This window comes from Heterocephalus glaber, unplaced genomic scaffold, assembly GCF_053883595.1.
Source record: "Heterocephalus glaber isolate CG9 unplaced genomic scaffold, H.glaber_assembly_v1.0 deba00001429, whole genome shotgun sequence".
NCBI lineage: Eukaryota > Metazoa > Chordata > Mammalia > Rodentia > Bathyergidae > Heterocephalus > Heterocephalus glaber.
In genome coordinates this window covers 26900998-26918877 of record NW_028258294.1, presented here as the reverse complement: position 1 = coordinate 26918877, position 17880 = coordinate 26900998, and the positions used below count along the sequence as shown (strand labels likewise).

Here is a 17880-nt window from a genome sequence, read left to right as displayed (position 1 = left end):
CTTCCTTGTAGGTGTGTTCTTTGAACCACCCAATCCACAACCTGCATGGGAAAGCCTAAGGGATAATGTTGTGGAGCTTCCTAAAGCAAGCCCTTCCAGACATCTCTTGCTTCCTTTCGCTCCTCCTTGCTTATTGAGCTCTCTGCTGTTATGGACTTCTAGACTTCCCGTCAGTCTCCTTTCAGCACCCCAACCTCTCTGGGACCTGTGAGTAGTAAGTTTCTTGTTTCATGAATTTTGGTTTCACACCCTCATCCTGTCTCACCCGACACACATGACACATCTGAATCTCTGTGCGGAATCAGGGCTCTCCTAGAGAGCAGCTAGCTTGGCTTATGGCAGCTCTTGATAGAGGAAACTCAAGAGCAAATTGGAAAAATGTCTCAACACTGTTCAACGGGTATCTGTGATGTATCAATGGATAGGTATGGAGAGTATTTGGCCATGAAAAGAGGAGCTGCCGAGAAGGAGGACTAGTTAAAAGAGATTTAGTTTATAAGAGTTGAGAACTCTCGAAATGGCTGTGTATTCACTAAAACTTAATGACCTTGACCTATGTGTTTGGGTCTCATGTAACAACACTGATTTTCCTTGACAGATAACAGGAGCAAGAAAGAAGGATATTAAAGAGTTACTCTGGTCTGAATCCACAGTGAAAATTCCAGCAGCTGAGGTATCAAAGTGTCATCCATATCAGTTAAAAATATGTGTGAAGCCTCCCCATCTGTTTGTTGAAATGGCATAATTAGTTATATGCTCTATAAAAATGATTTGACTCATCCAGTCCTGAACAACCACTTTGCTCGCTTGTTTTAGGTATTAGGCATGATTTAAGTATTGAGTGGATTATTCACTTGTGCTTGATAAAGTTGGCATCAAAGTATCAAAGCATTTCAGTGCTGTGGAGCTGACTGCTGTTAAGGTCTGAAGCACTGATTTTTATGTCTAAATTCACTCCACCATCTGTTGTGATGGGAGAAAACTCTTCTCGTTGCTTACTTAAAAATATTAATGAAGAAACGTCCCTGAAGATTATATGTAAAAATGTCATTCAACTTTAGGCTGTTATGTTATTTTTTGGTACCAGGGATCAAATTCGGGTCCTTGTGCTTGCACAGCAGGCAGCGAAACCACTGAGCTAAATCTCTGGCTCTAGGCTCTTATGTTTTAAAACATGTAGAAATTAGATGAGTCAGTGAGACAAGGAAAAAATTTTTGTGTCCAAAAGTAAGGAAACATTTTCATCGCAGACCTTAGGGATGATGTCAAAGAACAATTAGGTAACTTTGCTAGCCAAGAAGAATCCATATGATCTGTGAATATCCCTTGAATAGAAGATAGGAAAGAGGCAGGGGGAAACATCAAGACTTACCTCTGAGCAATTAAGAAATATTGAATAAGTGAACATAGGGATCTCCTGTGGACAGGTGGGAGTGGTGCTTAGTACTTCCTGGTGAGCATAGTGTTTTCAGTATTATTGTATTGAAGCCTGTCTCCCCCTTTAGATTTAATAGTGTTTAGTTTTATAAAATTGAGTGTTCTAACATTGTTGGAACATAAACTTACAGTTGTTACATCTTGTTGAATTGATTGCTTGATCATTGCCTAGTAACCTTCTTTGTCACTTCCTATAGCTTTTGTTTTAAGGTCCATTTTTTTCTGATTTAGTATAGTTATTCTTGCTTGCTTTAGGCTTATTTGCATAGGATATCATTTTTTGACCTTTCACTTTGAGTCTCTGTGTGTGTTTACAGATGAAGTGTGCTTCTTGGAGGCAAAATATTGTTGGCTTTTTTTGTGTGTGTGGTCCCTTGCCTTATTCCTGGACTTTTAATAAGTTCATATATAGCCAATCACACCTTTGGCCTCAGATGTCAAATGTCCTGGTCTTCTGGCTCTCTAGAGTATTATTGCCCTCTGCATTCTAGCATCTGTCTCTTACAGTATAGGTAACCCAGTGGGCTTGAGTAAGAGTAAATCTACTGAGGCAAGTTGCATTCATGATGCTCCCAAATCTAGTACAGTGGAATATCTGTGCAGTTCCAGATGCGGGAATGTGCAAGGGTTTCTGAACCCTAGATCAATCTAAACTCAGAGAGGATCTCACTTCTCCTGACTACTGCATTCCTGAATCCTTTGAGGGGAGGATGTGAGATCCTTTTCCAAAGCAAGTGTAGTACTGTGCAGATTTCAGGTTACTTATTTTATGCAAGCCTGTGAAGATTGTGAAACTTTCCAGCAGCTAAGATTGCCAGTGTCTGCACTGATAGTTCTGGGATTCACCCTTTCATTCATATATAGAGGAGACTATACCTCCTCTAGCTGTGGAGCCAGGATGGCAGGTGCCAGGGTATTTTGTTTCTCCTACTATACTGTTGTTCCAGGTCTCAGAATCTTAAAAAGTTCATCGTTCTCTTGATGAGTCCCAGTGTTCTTCCACATTCACTCATCTCAAAATTCAGATACACACTTGTGACTTTGGTTGTCCTTTATCAAGGAGGAAGTAAGTGCTGGGCTCCATTATTCAGTCACCTCAGATCTCTTCTTGGTGATTGGTGTTAGAGATTTTTAATCCTCTGCTCTTCTGGAATATTCATAATTAGTGGTGTATTCATTTTTTATGGGCCCTTTGAGGATATGACTAGTCTTAGACTTTCTCTATAGGAAAATGTACATTTATGTGCATGCACCAACATTATCAAAAAATTACAGTGGGCTTATATAAGGTGACCAGTTGTCTGCATGTGCAGTCTTCCTCAGGACTGAAGAGTTCTTTGGGACTCAGGGCATTCAGAAGACCAGAATGATTGGTTACCATGATGTGTGTACTCCCAAAAGTTCTTTTGTGAATTTATTTATTTATTTATCTTTTTTGGTACTAGGGATCAAACTTGGGTCCTTATGCTTGCACAGCAGGTGGCGAAACCACCGAGCTAAATCCCCGGCCTCTTTTGTGAATTTTTAAGTGCTCAAGTATCCTTCCTGAAGCTGTTAACATAGCAGAAAATATTAAGTAATTACTGAGGATCTACTGAGAGTGGATAGAGAATAGAGCTGATGAAGGAAATATTTTGGCTGTCACTGATGTAAGGATAACTGCATAGTAGACTTCTGTATAATAGGACTTAGAGAAAACAGATCCTACAAACACTGATATCACCACTTTGGGTGACAAGATGAGCGGGTATTTATTGATGAATTTCCATAGTTACACCCACTCCTTTCCATTCATCAAAAATAACCAGTAGTCTAAATTTTGATACAACAATTATGAAATACCAGTTGAGGGTGAGGATGTCCTCATGATGCAGGAAGATGAGCATGATGAAGAACACTTAGACCATCTCTTCTAGGAGACCTTTTCTAACACACGGAAACCTAGTCACTGTCATATACAAGTAGTTAGGCTAGTGAGTGTTTCTTGTAGCTGAGTCATTTTGTCAGCAACCTCTGAGAGAGACTAATTAAGTAATCCCTTGTCCTTGAGGGCAAGTTATGTATTCACTAGATATGAATTTTGACAAACTACTGCTGTATGACTTTCACAGTAATTTTTATGGTCTATATCGTTAAGAAATAACATTAATCCCACTTAAGAAATAACATTAAACTCAATGGATTTACAAAGAATTTTCAAAAGGCTTATTGTCATGTTTTGTTTTGGGTATGTAGTAGAAAGTAATCCAGGAAGCTCTAATAGACACCTTCTGGAGAAAGTAGCTTTTAGCCATTCTTTCTGTACAAAATGCGCTAAGCTAGTACCCATGGCCTACAACCCCTTTTACTGCCTTGCCCAGCTACCTGAAGCAGGGAAAGCAATTCTGGTAGATAGTGCTAAACCTCTCCAACATCTGCTCTCTTTTGTTCCTGGTAGAGAAGTAGTCACATGACCTTATTGTCAGAAGGTAGGGCCATGATGCCATATCACTCTATCTGGACAATGAATTTATGAGCAAATGTAGTACTCATCACTTCCAGGGTGAAATGCCAGAGCACACCTGAAATGTGCAGGCACTGTCTTCCTGTACTATTGAAGAGGAAGTTGTATGTAGAGTTGGTGGAGGCATAAGATTGAAGCAGTCTTGGAAGGGGCTATCTTTGATGGTTATCAAATCAAGAATAGATGTTGAATGTGTCACAAATAAACTTTTTACTGGGTTAGGCTCCTGGGATTTCAGTTAATTTACTGTTTCAGTATACTTTGGCCTATTCTGGCTATTCTGCATCAAACCAAGAACATCCAACAATAGATGATCACAAGAGAAGATGCTGTTTTTGACCTAACTTGTGTAAGAGCTCTCTCCAATAGAGGAGTCCATATGAAATGTCAGCAACCCAAGCCAGCCAACACTTACTTCTCAAATACACTCAGAAAGGGCGAGTTATATGAGCTCAAAGTCTGTTTTCCCAGAGGTGACCCATTTTTCTCTGAGAGCTGTTCTATGTCTTAGCCTTAAAATTGCTGGAACTGAGAGCAGCTAAGGAGAGAAATGTATAGTAGTCTGTGTTATCCTATATTCACTTGTATCCTTGTGCTAAACCCACAGTATCTAAGAGCAATTTTCAAACCTTTGTAAGTGCATGCCCTTGGCATCTGTGGGGGAAAAACAATTGAGTGAATAGCTTGTCAGAATCTTCAATTTTCTTTGACAGTAATAATAACTAACATTTACATGACATGCAAATTTGGGAATCATTCCATATTTTCAACCTCTTGATGAGGCCTTCTCTGACCACCCTATTTGAAGGGGTAAGCACTCCCCCATGCTATTACCCCTCATACTCCTTCTCTGCTTTATTTTTTCCTAGCCTTTGTCATCATCTAATATATGAAAATTTTTGCTTAGTTGTTATATTATTGAATGAAAGCCCCACAGAGACAGAAATTATTGCCTACTTTTTCCCTGTTGACTTCGAGAGCCTTGAGGAGTTTCTAGCACATGGTAGATGTTTGTTGAATGTGTTGTGCTGTGTAACCAAATGGAGACTCTATAATTTACCATAATTCTGTGAGGGTGAGTGAGGTTGAGGTGGGGGGTAAGGCAGTTAACTCAGCAGGGCTGCTTCCCCCAAAAGGGTCCTCAGTACAGAAGAGGCATGAGTCTTGGAATGAGCCAAACGGGACAAACACTTTCATAAAGGGTCAGAGAAAGATGATAATGGTCCTTGGATTCAAATTCAGATTTGTTTAGTTCTATAATTTTTATTCACTTATATTTGGAATATAAGTGGAATTTGGATTCATTTACTGAAGAAACCTATGCTAATATCTGTTTAGTGGAAACTGAACTTGGTGTTGGACTTCCAAGTTGAGTGAGGTCCTACATTTCCCATTTTGAAGCTGAGTGGCTCTAGATTTTTCTCCATTTGTATTTGTACTCCTCAGCCCATAGTCTAGTCTTCCTCCTCAATTTCTCCCTATGCTTAGGAATACTGACCTCTATGGACTGCCTCACACCAGCTCCCTTGTCCTCTGGTTTCTTGTTGGGATCACTCAATGGGGGGGGGGGTACAAGCAAGATATCAGAGTTCACAAGAAGAGAATGGTTGAGATATAAGTGCTTAATTCCAATACAGCTATTATCCCCTGTCCCTTTCTTGCCTCCCTGTTACAGCAATAGGTTCTGTTGAGTGGCTACTCTTTTTTTGTGGTACCATGGATCGAACTCAGAACCTTGTGCTTGTGAGGCAGGCTCGGTGCCACTGAGCTAAATTCCTGGCCCGGGGGGCTACTCTTTATGGCTGTGGGTCTCCCTGGATTAAGATAACATCATTTCTCCTTAGTAAACCTTACTCAGTCCTTTTAAGCCTAGGGATGCTAACAGCTTAACATTGTTGTTAGTTTCTGGGTGCTTCATCATCTCTTCAAGATTGGGTGAATTGATTTCTGTGGCTGATACAAGACCCTTAAACAAGTCATGCAAACTTTCAGTCTCCATTTCCTTTTATGTAAAATTTGGAGTATAAAATTTACCAAAGTGTTATGGTTATATTTCAATTGCTCATCCAATTACTTAGTCCAAAGTCAATGGGCAATGGCTGTTAGCCACTTAAATAATTTTATGACTATTCTCTTAGGACTTAGATAATTAATGGTATCTGAATATACAATACCATCTTAAATGATAGGAAATTACTCCTTCACCTCAAACTCCTAGCAATCTCAGTGGGAGGACAAATGTGTGTCTCTGTGGGCTGCCCAGTGAAGGCTTTACCATTCACTGTAGTTGAATTCTAGAAACAACAATAATGTGGTACTTCAGTAGTTGTCATTAATTGGTTCTGGGAGGTGTGACGAGTACCAAAAACAAGGAATACCAAACCAGTTGTTTGACCCTGATGATTTGCAGCTTATGCATTCAGTTCCAAACATATGATGAGTATCAGGACAAAATTTTTCTGACAAAATGCAGCAAGTACCAAATTTAAAGTGTTTCAAAGCAGTTGATTACCAAGGTCTGACTAATAGTTAATGCTTTGGGGATCATATTTTGTTGTGTACTATGCTAAATACTTTAGTCAGTTAATCCTCATGTTGTGGCTTATGTCTAGATTCCCCCCAAAGCCTCATTCAGTCTTTTTCTAAGGTAGCTAAATCTGGAATTCGTGGTGCTAGGATTAAGGGTGTGTGGTTACTAAACCACTGCACATGAGTGATTGGTTTGGCACCACCCTAATCCCAGTAGTCTGAATAAGATAAAAGGAGCAGAAAGACAGTTAAGTCCCTTGTTGCCTTTGCTACCTCGTGCACACCATGTTGTTTCTCCTCTGAAATGCCTGTTTGCCATTCCTGGCTTGGAGCCAGCCAGTTATGTACTGAAACCTCTACGAACTGTAAGCCAAATAAACCCTTTCCCCTCTAACTTTGGGTGTCAGATATTTTGTCTCAGCAGTGAGAGAAAAGTAACTAACACATCTCACAAAGACTTAAAGGGGTGATTACCAGTCAAAAACTCTGAGGACATGGCCTGCCCAAGGTCAATCTCAGCCAAGCAGAGCTGAGATCTAGCCCTTGTCTAACTCAGTCTTTCTGTCCCTAAAGCCTCAGCTCTGCAATCCTGGTTAGAGCTAGACAAGGGCAGTCCTCTCTACTTCCTTCCAAAAGGAAGCTCAGGTTTCTTGGTTGTGCATATGCAGTCATCACTTCTTTTTCCTTTAGAGCTCCTTATTAGTCTCTCACATAAGAGGCAAACTGGGTCCCTCAGATCCTTCAGGCTTCCTAATGAGTTTGTAAGCCAGTGCAGGGAGCAGTGCTGAGTCTTGGGGTAGGCATGTTTGATTAAACTGTGGGGACTTCAAAGTGAGGTCAGAGGTCTGTGGAATCCATCAAAGGCAGCTTCTTGCCCGGAGCCACACCTAAGGATGAGAGAGTGGGAGGGATGGAGTGGAGTGAGGGAGAGGGGACTGTAGAGGCTAGTGGGGCTGGGGGGAGCACAATAAAGGCATCAGCAGGGGTGAGTGATGGGTTTCTAATAATGAGAAGCTTGGAGTGAGAGTGGGCCTCACAGAACCATAGAGGCAGAAGGAGCAGATCAGAGTGCCCACGCCAAGGATGCTGCCAGGGAGCTTGGCTGCAAAGGCCTTGAGGAAAAGGAGTTCAGACTGGCTTTCTCATTAGCTGAGATATTTGGAGTAAATAAACAGATTTCTCTGGAGCCCTTTTTTATTACATTTGGAGTCATCTTTCATCAGGGCTGGGAGAGGGAATGAAACATGTGCCTCTAAAGTGTAACTGTTTTTATAAATACTCAAATAAGATGGTCTGATCACTTATGGGAAAGAAAAGACAACTTACTTGAAAGTTTTTACTTTCTCCCACCCTCAAACAAAGAAAACACTACATGTATATGTTAGCCTTTAAAAAAAGAAAAAGAAAAAGAACCTTTGGCTTTTCTTGGTGACTAAGAGAGAAAGAAGACAGTTGATACATCAGCTGTCTCACTAGGAATTGCTTAGCTGAGAGCTGGGGGCCTGGACATAACCTTAAGATATTCAGTAAGGCGGGTCTTTCTCCACATGAAGTCTTCTCAAGATAGGCCTTGATAATGTCTTTGGTCCACATGGAATAAATGCTTGTGATGTTTTGTTTAAGCCATGTTAGCTGAAGGCTCCCTGCTTTTTGGGATCCAGGTAACATTGGCTTCTATATTAATGAGAGGGGTTACATTTTCTAGGTCATCTTTGGCTTTCTAAGAGTTCATGGATAGTTTTGTCAGTCTATATATCCATTATTGTGTAGAGAAATTTAAAGTGTAAAACTAGGCCCTTTTTTTTGTTGTTTTGTTTTGTTTTTCGGTACTGGGGATCGAACTCGGGTCCTTGCACTTGTGCAGCAGGCGGTGAAACCACTGAGCTAAATCCCTGGCCCACTAGGCCCTTTTTTTGATTCCCAAAAGAAGACTCACTTCATAGAGCATATTGTTTGTGTAGTAAAATCAACTGAAATTTTGAGGAGCAGAGGATGTTTCCACTAAAGCAAATGTAAGCAGACTAAAAATCTGAATATTAGGCATCCCTTACATCAAAGCCCTTCAAGTATCCCACAACAGGAGATTCCCCCTAATTATGTCTGTCACCTCCATGATATCTCTGCCTTTGGTTAATTTGGCAGTTCTCCTTGCCTCTCACAATTTTCTATTGTCTTATTTCTTATACTATCCATACACTACAACCACCACCAATGTCATTACATTACAGTTCTTGTATAGAAAAAAGTTCTTTCTCATTTAAAACAATTTAATGTTCACTTTTTAAAAAAATTTATAATTGCAGATTTTACTCATGAATTGACAAAAGCTTTTAGAGTATAAAATAACCAGCCTTTCTATAAAATATTGATTTTAATTATACATAGTGATATACCAAAATAAGAATGTTTTTATTTCTAAAGTAAATATTTTAGTCAAAGTTACATCTGAATCAAATATTTCTTTCATCTTTTCCAAGAGGTTTTAGTTATTAACTACAATTATAGTTGTTAATATTATATAGTAACACTTTGTTTAAAATATATTATAAACTTTTTCCTCATTAATTTAAATGAAATATAAAATTAAGGATTTTGTAATATGATTCACATTGGAAAACATTTATAATGGTATGAATTACTCTCATACAGAAAATGTCATTGGAATTACATAAAATATTCTGATGCTTGAAATGATCACTTTTGATGTCTCAGCTTGCAGTGTCCTTAGAGTCTGTTCCTTCCAAGCGTCTTAGTGCTGTGAACTGAATTGTATCCCCCAATCCAAATGCAAATTTTGAAGTCCTGATCCTATGTGATGTTATTTGGAGGTGAGGCCTTTCTAAAATGATTGGGTTTAGATGATGTCATGAGGGTGGAGTCCTCATGATAGGATTAGTGCCCTTTTAAAAGGAGATACCAGAGATTTATTTCTTTGCTCTTCTTTCTTCTCTACTGAATGGGAGGGCAGTTAGAAGTCAGCCATCTTTAGGCCAGGAAGAGTGACCTCACCAACACCTGACTGCTGCCTTTCCAACGTCCAGACTGTAGAACTGTAAGAAAAGAAATATCTGTTGTTTAAGTCATCTGGTCAATGGTATTCATAGCAGGTATTTTTTCAAGTAAAGGCAGATACCCCCACCCCTACGACCATAAGGAATGTTATACCAGATATTAGGATAATTTTCTTTTTCATATATTACCTTTATCCCTCTACTTCAATCTACAAGTGCCAAATTTTCTAATTCCTCCTTTCAGCATCATATATAGTGAAAAAATTGCAACTTTCAGGGGTTGGAGGTGGTTCCTGATGGTGCCTTTAATTGCCTGTGGGTTTACACTCTAGTTTATCTGCTGGTCAAGTGGAATGGTGGAATAAATAATTTGTAAAGTCAATTCCTGTTCTGTACTATATGATTCAATGATTTACAGAGATGATAATCTGCAGATAATCCCTGAACAATAGACACATCTTTGATCAGAAAGGCTGACAGTATAAACTACTGGTATCTACTCTTGGGAGTTTATCTATGAATCCAGAAAGGCAATCCTGAGAAGATGCTTTCTATAGTTCACTTGAATTTCACTTAATAGTTAAAGTCAGGACTGAAATATCAAAAAGGTTGTGAAGTGGCTCCTTTTTCATAGCACCATCTCAGGACCTATCTCTGTTTTTATGTGAGGCCTGGAATGAAATAGTTGAGATGTCTTTCAAGATCTTCCATTAGTTTGAATTATTTTTTAGAAGAAGGAAAATTTTCTACCATGCATCATTAAAATTCTTTGTCATTCTCTAAATATTTATGGAATCCTTAATAATATCTCATATTACTCTCCGTAACATGATCACTTATCTCAAAAAAATGTGTTCTTTGAATCATCCAAGGATCTTGATAAAGTAAATTCCCTAAATCCCTTTTTAATTAAGGAAGACTCAAATTCATTGCACCCTGTGCTAAAGCACACACCCTTCTCAGCATTTGCTGCTACTCTTTGAATCCAGAAGAATGCAGAGATAGCCCATTTGGTTTTATCTAGGTCAGGCCTAAAAGACTCCTTGTGGGAAACATGAATTTCCCGTCTTAACAAAGATAAAATAATCACTAATTTCTCTGAATTTGTAGAAAAAGTTTTTGAGACAGCAACCAGAGGGATTGAGGGGTCACAAAGCCAGCTGGACAATCACTTTTAGAAACAATAATACAGAATCTTATGTTAGGAAATGAGAATTCAGTCCTTGGCTGTGTGCTTGGGCAGAGTTTCCTACTGTTTCTAGGGATACTGAATGGAGAATGCTTTCCCCATGGAATTGTCTTAATATAGGTTAACCTCAGCAATATAGGTTTTTGTGTCTTTCAGGGAGCCTAGTACATGGGCTCTGTCTCCCTTGCTTAAGCTCTGAACTAATTGAGAAGTAAGATAAAAAGAATCAGTAAGCTTTTGCTGATGGACATTGCCTTGTGTAATGTTCAATTTAGGGTGCTTGCTCCTGGCTCTCTGATGCTCATGCTATAACAACATCTCTGAAAGAATGCAAAGGCTCACACCCATTCTCCATTCTGGGTGAAGCAGGAAAGAGGAGGCCAAACCCACATGTTCAGGACCTTTAGTATCTTTATTCCACCACATCAAAAAAAATTGTGTATGTGTATGTGCATGCATGCGTGTGTGTGTGTGTTACCCAAGTTACCCAAGCCCATTCACCTTTGTAATGAGAGAGAAGGTGAATTTAGAGAAAAATTTCCCTAGTGGAAAGCATTAATATTGGGGACAGCTATTTTCTTCTAACATTGGTAAACATACTCTGAAATGTACTTCATAATTGTCTGTATTTGTTTTTGTTTTGTTTTGTTTTTGAGTCAGTGTCCTGCTATATATTCTTAGGCTGGCCTTGAATTCATTATGTAGCACAGACTGGCCTTGAACTCATAGCAATCCTCCTGCCTCAGCCTCCCAAATACTGGGGTTACAGGCATGCACCACTGTACACAGCTATATTCATTATTCTTGATTATTAAGAAGAAATAATGGAATTGGAATATGATAATAGCTAGCATTTTTCCAGTATTTACCTTTAATAATATTCAGACTGGGGATATATCTCAATGGTAGAGCACTTACCTAGCATATGCCAAGCTCTAGGTTTAATCTCTAGCATCACACACACACACATACACACACAATCAGTACGTACTTAGCTTTGTCAATTCCCTGGATAGTCTCTTTACATATATTATCCCATTTCATCTTTTCATCTTCCTTTAAAGAGTTATTCTTTATGTTTTACAGGTAAAAATGTTGAGGCGTAGAAAGGCTATGTACCTTTTCCTGGGTCACAGAGCTGGTATAGCAGTTATTTATTGTATCTATTCAAATATTCAAAATCTCCTGGCTGAAAGTACCACTTATATATTCTCAGAAATATGTACTCCAGGCTCCAAGGTAGTGCTGGCTGGAATGCGTTTCCTCCCAAATCTCCTACCTTGGTGGGGAAGCTGGAAGAACTGGAATACAGGTAAAACACACATTCTCTCTATCTCATTCTTCTACACTAGTGTCTCTGCACATGGGCGCAGTCTCAAGCCAGGTAGTTGGACTTCATTACATTAGTGGTTTAGTCTTCAATAGTGGAATACAGAAATGGCCAGAGCATGAAGTTCAAGACCTGGAAGTCATAGTGCATCACTTCTACTGTATTCTATTGGTCACAAAGCAAGGCACAGGCCAGCACAGATTAAAGGAGAGGGGAGACAGATTCCACTTTTCTAAGTATGTTGTGATGTATATGTTCAGAGATCAAAACAACTGTTGGTGGGGGGTGTCTGAAGATAATTGTTCATGGAAGTGGGAGATTGGTTGTTATGGCTTGTGTTTAGATGTGCCCCCAAAGCCTCATGCAGATGAGGTGGGGCATTCTTTTTCAGAGGTGGCTGAATCTAGAGTGTGTGATGCTGGGAGTAAGGAAATGTGGTTACTAAACCACTACACGTGAGTGATTCGTTTGGCACTGCCCTAATCCTGGTAATCTGAAAAAGATAAAAGGGGCAGAAAGACACTGTTAAATTCCCCTTATTGCTTTTGCTACCTTTTGGGTGCCATTAACTGTTTCTCCTCTGTGGCACCCCTCTGCTGGTACCACACTGCCTAGGAGCCAGCTGATTATTGACAGAAACCTCTACAGACCGTAAGCCAAATAACCTTTTTCCCCGTACCTTTGGGTGTAGGGTATTTTGTCTCAGCAGTAAGAGAAAAGTAACTAAGATATTTTTATAGAAAAATAGAGTCTTGATTCTACAGTTGTTGGCCCCATTGATCTACTACCATCTCCTTGGAACATAATTTGAATTGATAATCAACCAAAGAGGCCATCTGCCTTTACATCCATGTTTATATTAAAAAATTTTTTGGTGTACTAGGGATTGAACCCAGAGCCTTTGCACTGAGCTACATCCTCAGTCTGCACACCTGTCTACCCACCCATCCATCCATCCATCCATCCATCCAGAGATAGGATTTTGCTAAGCTGATATGTTGCTTAGGCTGGTCTTGAACTTGTGTTCCTCTTGCCTCAGCCTCTCAGAGTACTAGGATTATAGACATGTGCTACCATGCCCAGCTTAAAACTATTTTTGGGAGAGGTTGTCCTAAGAAAATTTCCATCATCAAATAAGTTTGGAAATTGCTGTACAACAAATCAAGTTCTTGGAAAAGCTGCATATTTTATGACCTTAAAAAACCTGTATAACTTTTCAAACTTCCTCTGTTCACTTTATCATAGAGACAATAAAATAGCTATTAAAATATCATATAAGACCCACATTACATGGAGGCCAAATTTTAACTAAGATGTAGAGTACCAAATGCTAAGGAAAATCCAAGAAGGAACCCCAGTCTTATCCTCCTTGTTCATGATTCCCTGATTCAAACTATGATTAGTCCATCCTAACTAGTTCACTGTCCTCAGTCTCTATTGTCCTAGTTCCAATATACTTAGTTATCAGAATTGTTTCTCTAGAATTCAATTTAACTTGTAATATACCTTACATGTTAGTTTTCTTTAAGCTATATAAACCATTTAGTTTCATATAAGCAAAAATAAATATATCAGAAGAACAGTGAAATCTCAGAGAATGGACAAGATGAATAAGAGCCAGACTAGCACAGGGGCTGGTTGCATTGAGGTTAGTTTAAGTGGGTAACAAGGTGGCAGGAGCACTATGTAAATGACCCTGACCTGCTGATGACTAGAGGGACAGCTGTTTGAGGTCTTCAGTTTTCTCCTCAAGAGTCAGGGTCCAATGCAGGAGCATCTGATTGGCCTAGTTTAAGTCACATAGTTTCACAGGATGAGTGGAGACCTCAAGGTCTCTGGACCATGAACTCTGACTTACAAAAGTTCAACTTCTAAGTTTTTGATTTTACAGTGGCGTAAAAGCCATATGCATTCAGTAGAAATTGTGCTTTGAATTTTTATCTTTTTCTGGACTATCAGTATGCTCTACAATATTCTGTTGTGTTGCTGGGTAGTGGCAGGAAGCCATGCCTCCTCTGATCATGAGAAGAATTCTCTATAGTTCATTGGCTTGCCAAACTAGGATGTGTAGAAGCATTAGACATATTAAATACATTTTGATTTGCAATATTTTAAACTTATAGGCGGTTTAACAGGGTTGTAACCTCATTATAAGGAAAGGAATATCTGTGTATGTAGTTGAGTCAATCCCAGTAATAGAAAGCGGACTTCTTTTAGGATATAAATCTACTGAACTTCCATGTTATGACTTTTCCTGGGGCACTGGATCCTGTGTATGTATACATGACCTTTAGAGTGTATTATTAGCCTAAATTTCTACACTCATTTGTTACCTTTTTGCTTTTTCTGCTCTGATCACTCCTTGGACATTCCATGTTCTTTCATGCCTCTATACTCTGGTTCAATCTTTGTAGAATATCCCTCTTACTCCCTACCTTTTATCCTTATCTGGAAAAAATCCTATTTGCCCTTCACGACCTGATCTGTATGTTATTTTTTTTTTTGCCTTCTTGATATTGTGAGTCAGAATTAAACTACCCTCCACATAATTCTGTGTTAAAATACATGTCTCTTTATTGTGTTGTATTTTATTTCTTTATTTATGCACTTGTCATGACAAGGGCAGGGACTGTGTGTGTCTTACACATTTGCCTCATAAAAGTGGCATAGTTTTGTTTGGCTTGGGTTTTATTTGTACTGAAATCTTCATGATAAGATTGACATGTGAAGTGTACTAAACTAGAAGTTAGAGAATTCTTTCCTGGACTTTCATCTTTATGATCACTTAGTCATAAGACCTCAGTTTCCTTATCTATAGTAAGGAGATTGTACTAAATTGGAAGTTTACAAAAATAATAGCATTATAAGACAGAAATTAATTTCTCTCATTCAAGAAATTCTGAGACAAGTAGTCTGAGTCTGTTATGTGACACTACAAAGTCACCAGTGATACACACTCATTGAATTGATACACTACCCTACATAGAAAGTTGTCTCTCATAGTTCAAGATGGCTGTTGAAATCAATCCGGACGGCACCAAGGCAGGCAGTAGAAGGGAGGAAAGAGTGAATGAAAGCCATTTTTAGACATTTTTACATAACACTTAAATCTCATTGCCTAAAACAAACCTAGTGTGACACTTAGTCTTGATTGTCAACCAGACTGGCTTGAAAGATGCCTCTAAGGTTAGTAAAGCAGATTTTTGGGTATGTCTGGGTAGGTCATGGTGGTATGACTTTGGGGACTACATCTGGTCACTGGCCTCTTCCTTTCTCGTGCTCTTCCTCTGCCCTCTGCTTTCCATATGCCAATATTGAGCAGCTCTTCTCTATCATGCATTTTCACCTGAAGTTTCTGCCTTAGAGCCAGCAGACCATGTACTGAAACCTCTGAAAACCCAGAACCACAATAAATCTCTCCTTTAAGTTTCTGGTGTCAGGTATTTTTCCCAGCAACAGGAAAACTGACTAATACATCTGGCTGCAAAGAAAAGTAGAGAATGTAGATTTTCTAGCTGGGAAACAACACACTTAGCTAAACATAAAGGATTTTTTTGCTCCAAAAGTGAAAGAGAAAAAGGATAATGAGAGGTAACTAGCATTCTCTGCCATATCAGACTACTTTGGTCAAGGTGATTAGAAAAGGTCTCTTAGAGATTAAAATGGCTTAAACTTGAAAGAAAAGAAAGACTCATGGCCAAAGGCCTAAGGAAAGAATATTTTATGAAAAAGTAAGAGCAATTGCAATTGTGCTGAGTTGCAATAATAGAAACCATCCTGTGGTTCATCAACTTTTCACCAAATTCTGTATCATTTCCCCTTTTCTAGGCATTATGGAAGATTGTCTACTAAGTTTTCTTGCACTTAAGTTGAAGTCTTGTGACTGAGTTCTTGACAATTGGCCACAGTTCCATTTCTGAGCCTGGGCAGCCCCTCCCCCACCTCCTTTAATATTATGAATGCAACATATAGACCATGTAGATGTTCTAAAAGGGAATGAGCCTGAGTCACTTCTTATGGGGGGGTATAGTAGACTCCAATATGAGTGAGAAATAATCATGTAATTGAACCACTCATATTTTTGAGTGGTTTTTTAAATTGCCCCAGCATATTCTATTCTATTTTAGCTAATACAAATATGTTTAGAGAATATATAAAAAGCAAATATGACATGAATACAGTAGGCACAAAGTAAAGAGGGGATGGTATGAGATGAAATTGGAATGAGAGGCAGGTGTGGAAGCAAACAGACTAGATAATAAAGTTATTACAATAATCTACTTATAGAGATGATGGTCAGATAGAGAGATAGTAATTGAGATGGAAAGAAGACTATAGGTATATTGTGCATCAAGAAAATCTCCTTTTATGAAGAAAAAATAGAGATAGTTTGTTTGCAGAAAAGGTGGGCTATCTAGATCCAGACTCATTTTTGTCATCCCTTTACCTTTTACTATGACCCTGGAATTTATCTACAGAACCCTAAGATTCATGGGCACATGGTTTGAAAATCACTGGAGCTGATGCTATGAAGACACTTTCAACTTTTAATATTTTGTCATTTTATTGATTTCTTACTTGCAAGCTATATGGCATAGCCTATTTTAAATTTGGATCTTTTGTAAATTAAATATTGTTTGGAGCTCCCAGATTAATATAATTACTGAATTGAATCTTCAGAAACTGAGTGCCAAAAATTAGATACCTGATTAAGAACACATTTTAGAAATGTTTTTATTTCCCTGATTAAAATAACTAACACATGTTCCTTATGTGAAGTCTAAAAACAAAAACAAAAGTCATTCATGGTTTTGCAACTCAGAAATAGCCATGAATAGTTTAGATTTTGGTTTCATTAAAGTGAAGAGGAGGTCCTGGAGAATGTTGGGTAGTGAGCTGTCTTGGGGATGGGAGTAGAGTGGAGTGGGTATAGAGGGGCTGGTTTTGCAATCAGAGAGAGAAACATAGGGTGCAAATGTCTACTCAAATCTCTAGGTCTATGAGCCAGGCTCAAGGTCATCCATAGTCTTGGGCTGCAGCTACACCTTCAAGCCCTATATATTCTCCCTGGGTAAAGAATAGGCTGAAGAATCTTGGTTTTCCAGACAAAATTGTAGAATGGGAACCAGAAGGAGTAAAGTGCTAGTTTGGCTCAACCCCTTCAGTTGAGAGAGGTGGCCCAGTGAGCTGGGTTCCTTCATCTGGCAGGGGAGGCTCTGTGGTTTACTACTTCCCTGGGGCATTCAGTAGGTCACTAGAAGCAGCATGGCATTGTGGTTGAACAGAAACACTCTGACGCCATTAAAATATAATGTGGAAGTGGTATGAGATAAAATTGGAGTGAGAGATGAGTCTAGCTAGATGTTTTGGGACAAAATGCATGACCTTTTTGTGCCTGTTTCTTTTTCTTTAAAATGGGGATAGTAATGATGACTGTCTCAGTGAGTTTCTGGGAGGAATAAATAAGTTATTATAGGTAAAGTCCTTACAACAGTGCCTGGCACACAATAGCCTCCCAATAAATGATAGGCATTATCATTATTTAGTAGGGGAGTTAGGTCTTACTAACAAGCCTCTTGAATTCCTCAGCTCGATATTCATCATCTAGCTTTTTTTCCTTATACCTAATTGCTTACATTCCAGTCTCTACATGATAATTGCAGTCACATTTGAAAAAACATAAACTTGACCTTGATTTATTCCCAGTTGAAGTCTTCAGCGGTTTCCATATTGTCCTTGAAATAAGTCTTGTCATGTTGGCTTACTTGGGCCCTCTACTTCCTAGTATTTTCCTACCTCTTTCGTACACCTCTGTCCCTTGGCTCCCTGGGCATTAATGGTCATGTTCTACTGTTTCCCTGTAAGGGCCCATGTTCCCTCT

At 38.9% G+C, this 17880-nt stretch overlaps 1 long non-coding RNA gene across 1 annotated transcript in view; it reads left to right on the top strand.

Annotated features, from left to right (window-relative positions):
• Nucleotides 1-2: 2 nt before the first annotated feature.
• The window catches only part of LOC110344271 (uncharacterized), a 222320-nt gene continuing 204442 nt past the window's right edge, over nucleotides 3-17880 (top strand). Inside the window, exon 1 of the long non-coding RNA XR_015451655.1 lies at nucleotides 3-673. This is a non-coding gene — a long non-coding RNA (uncharacterized LOC110344271). The remainder of the gene's footprint in view (nucleotides 674-17880) is intronic.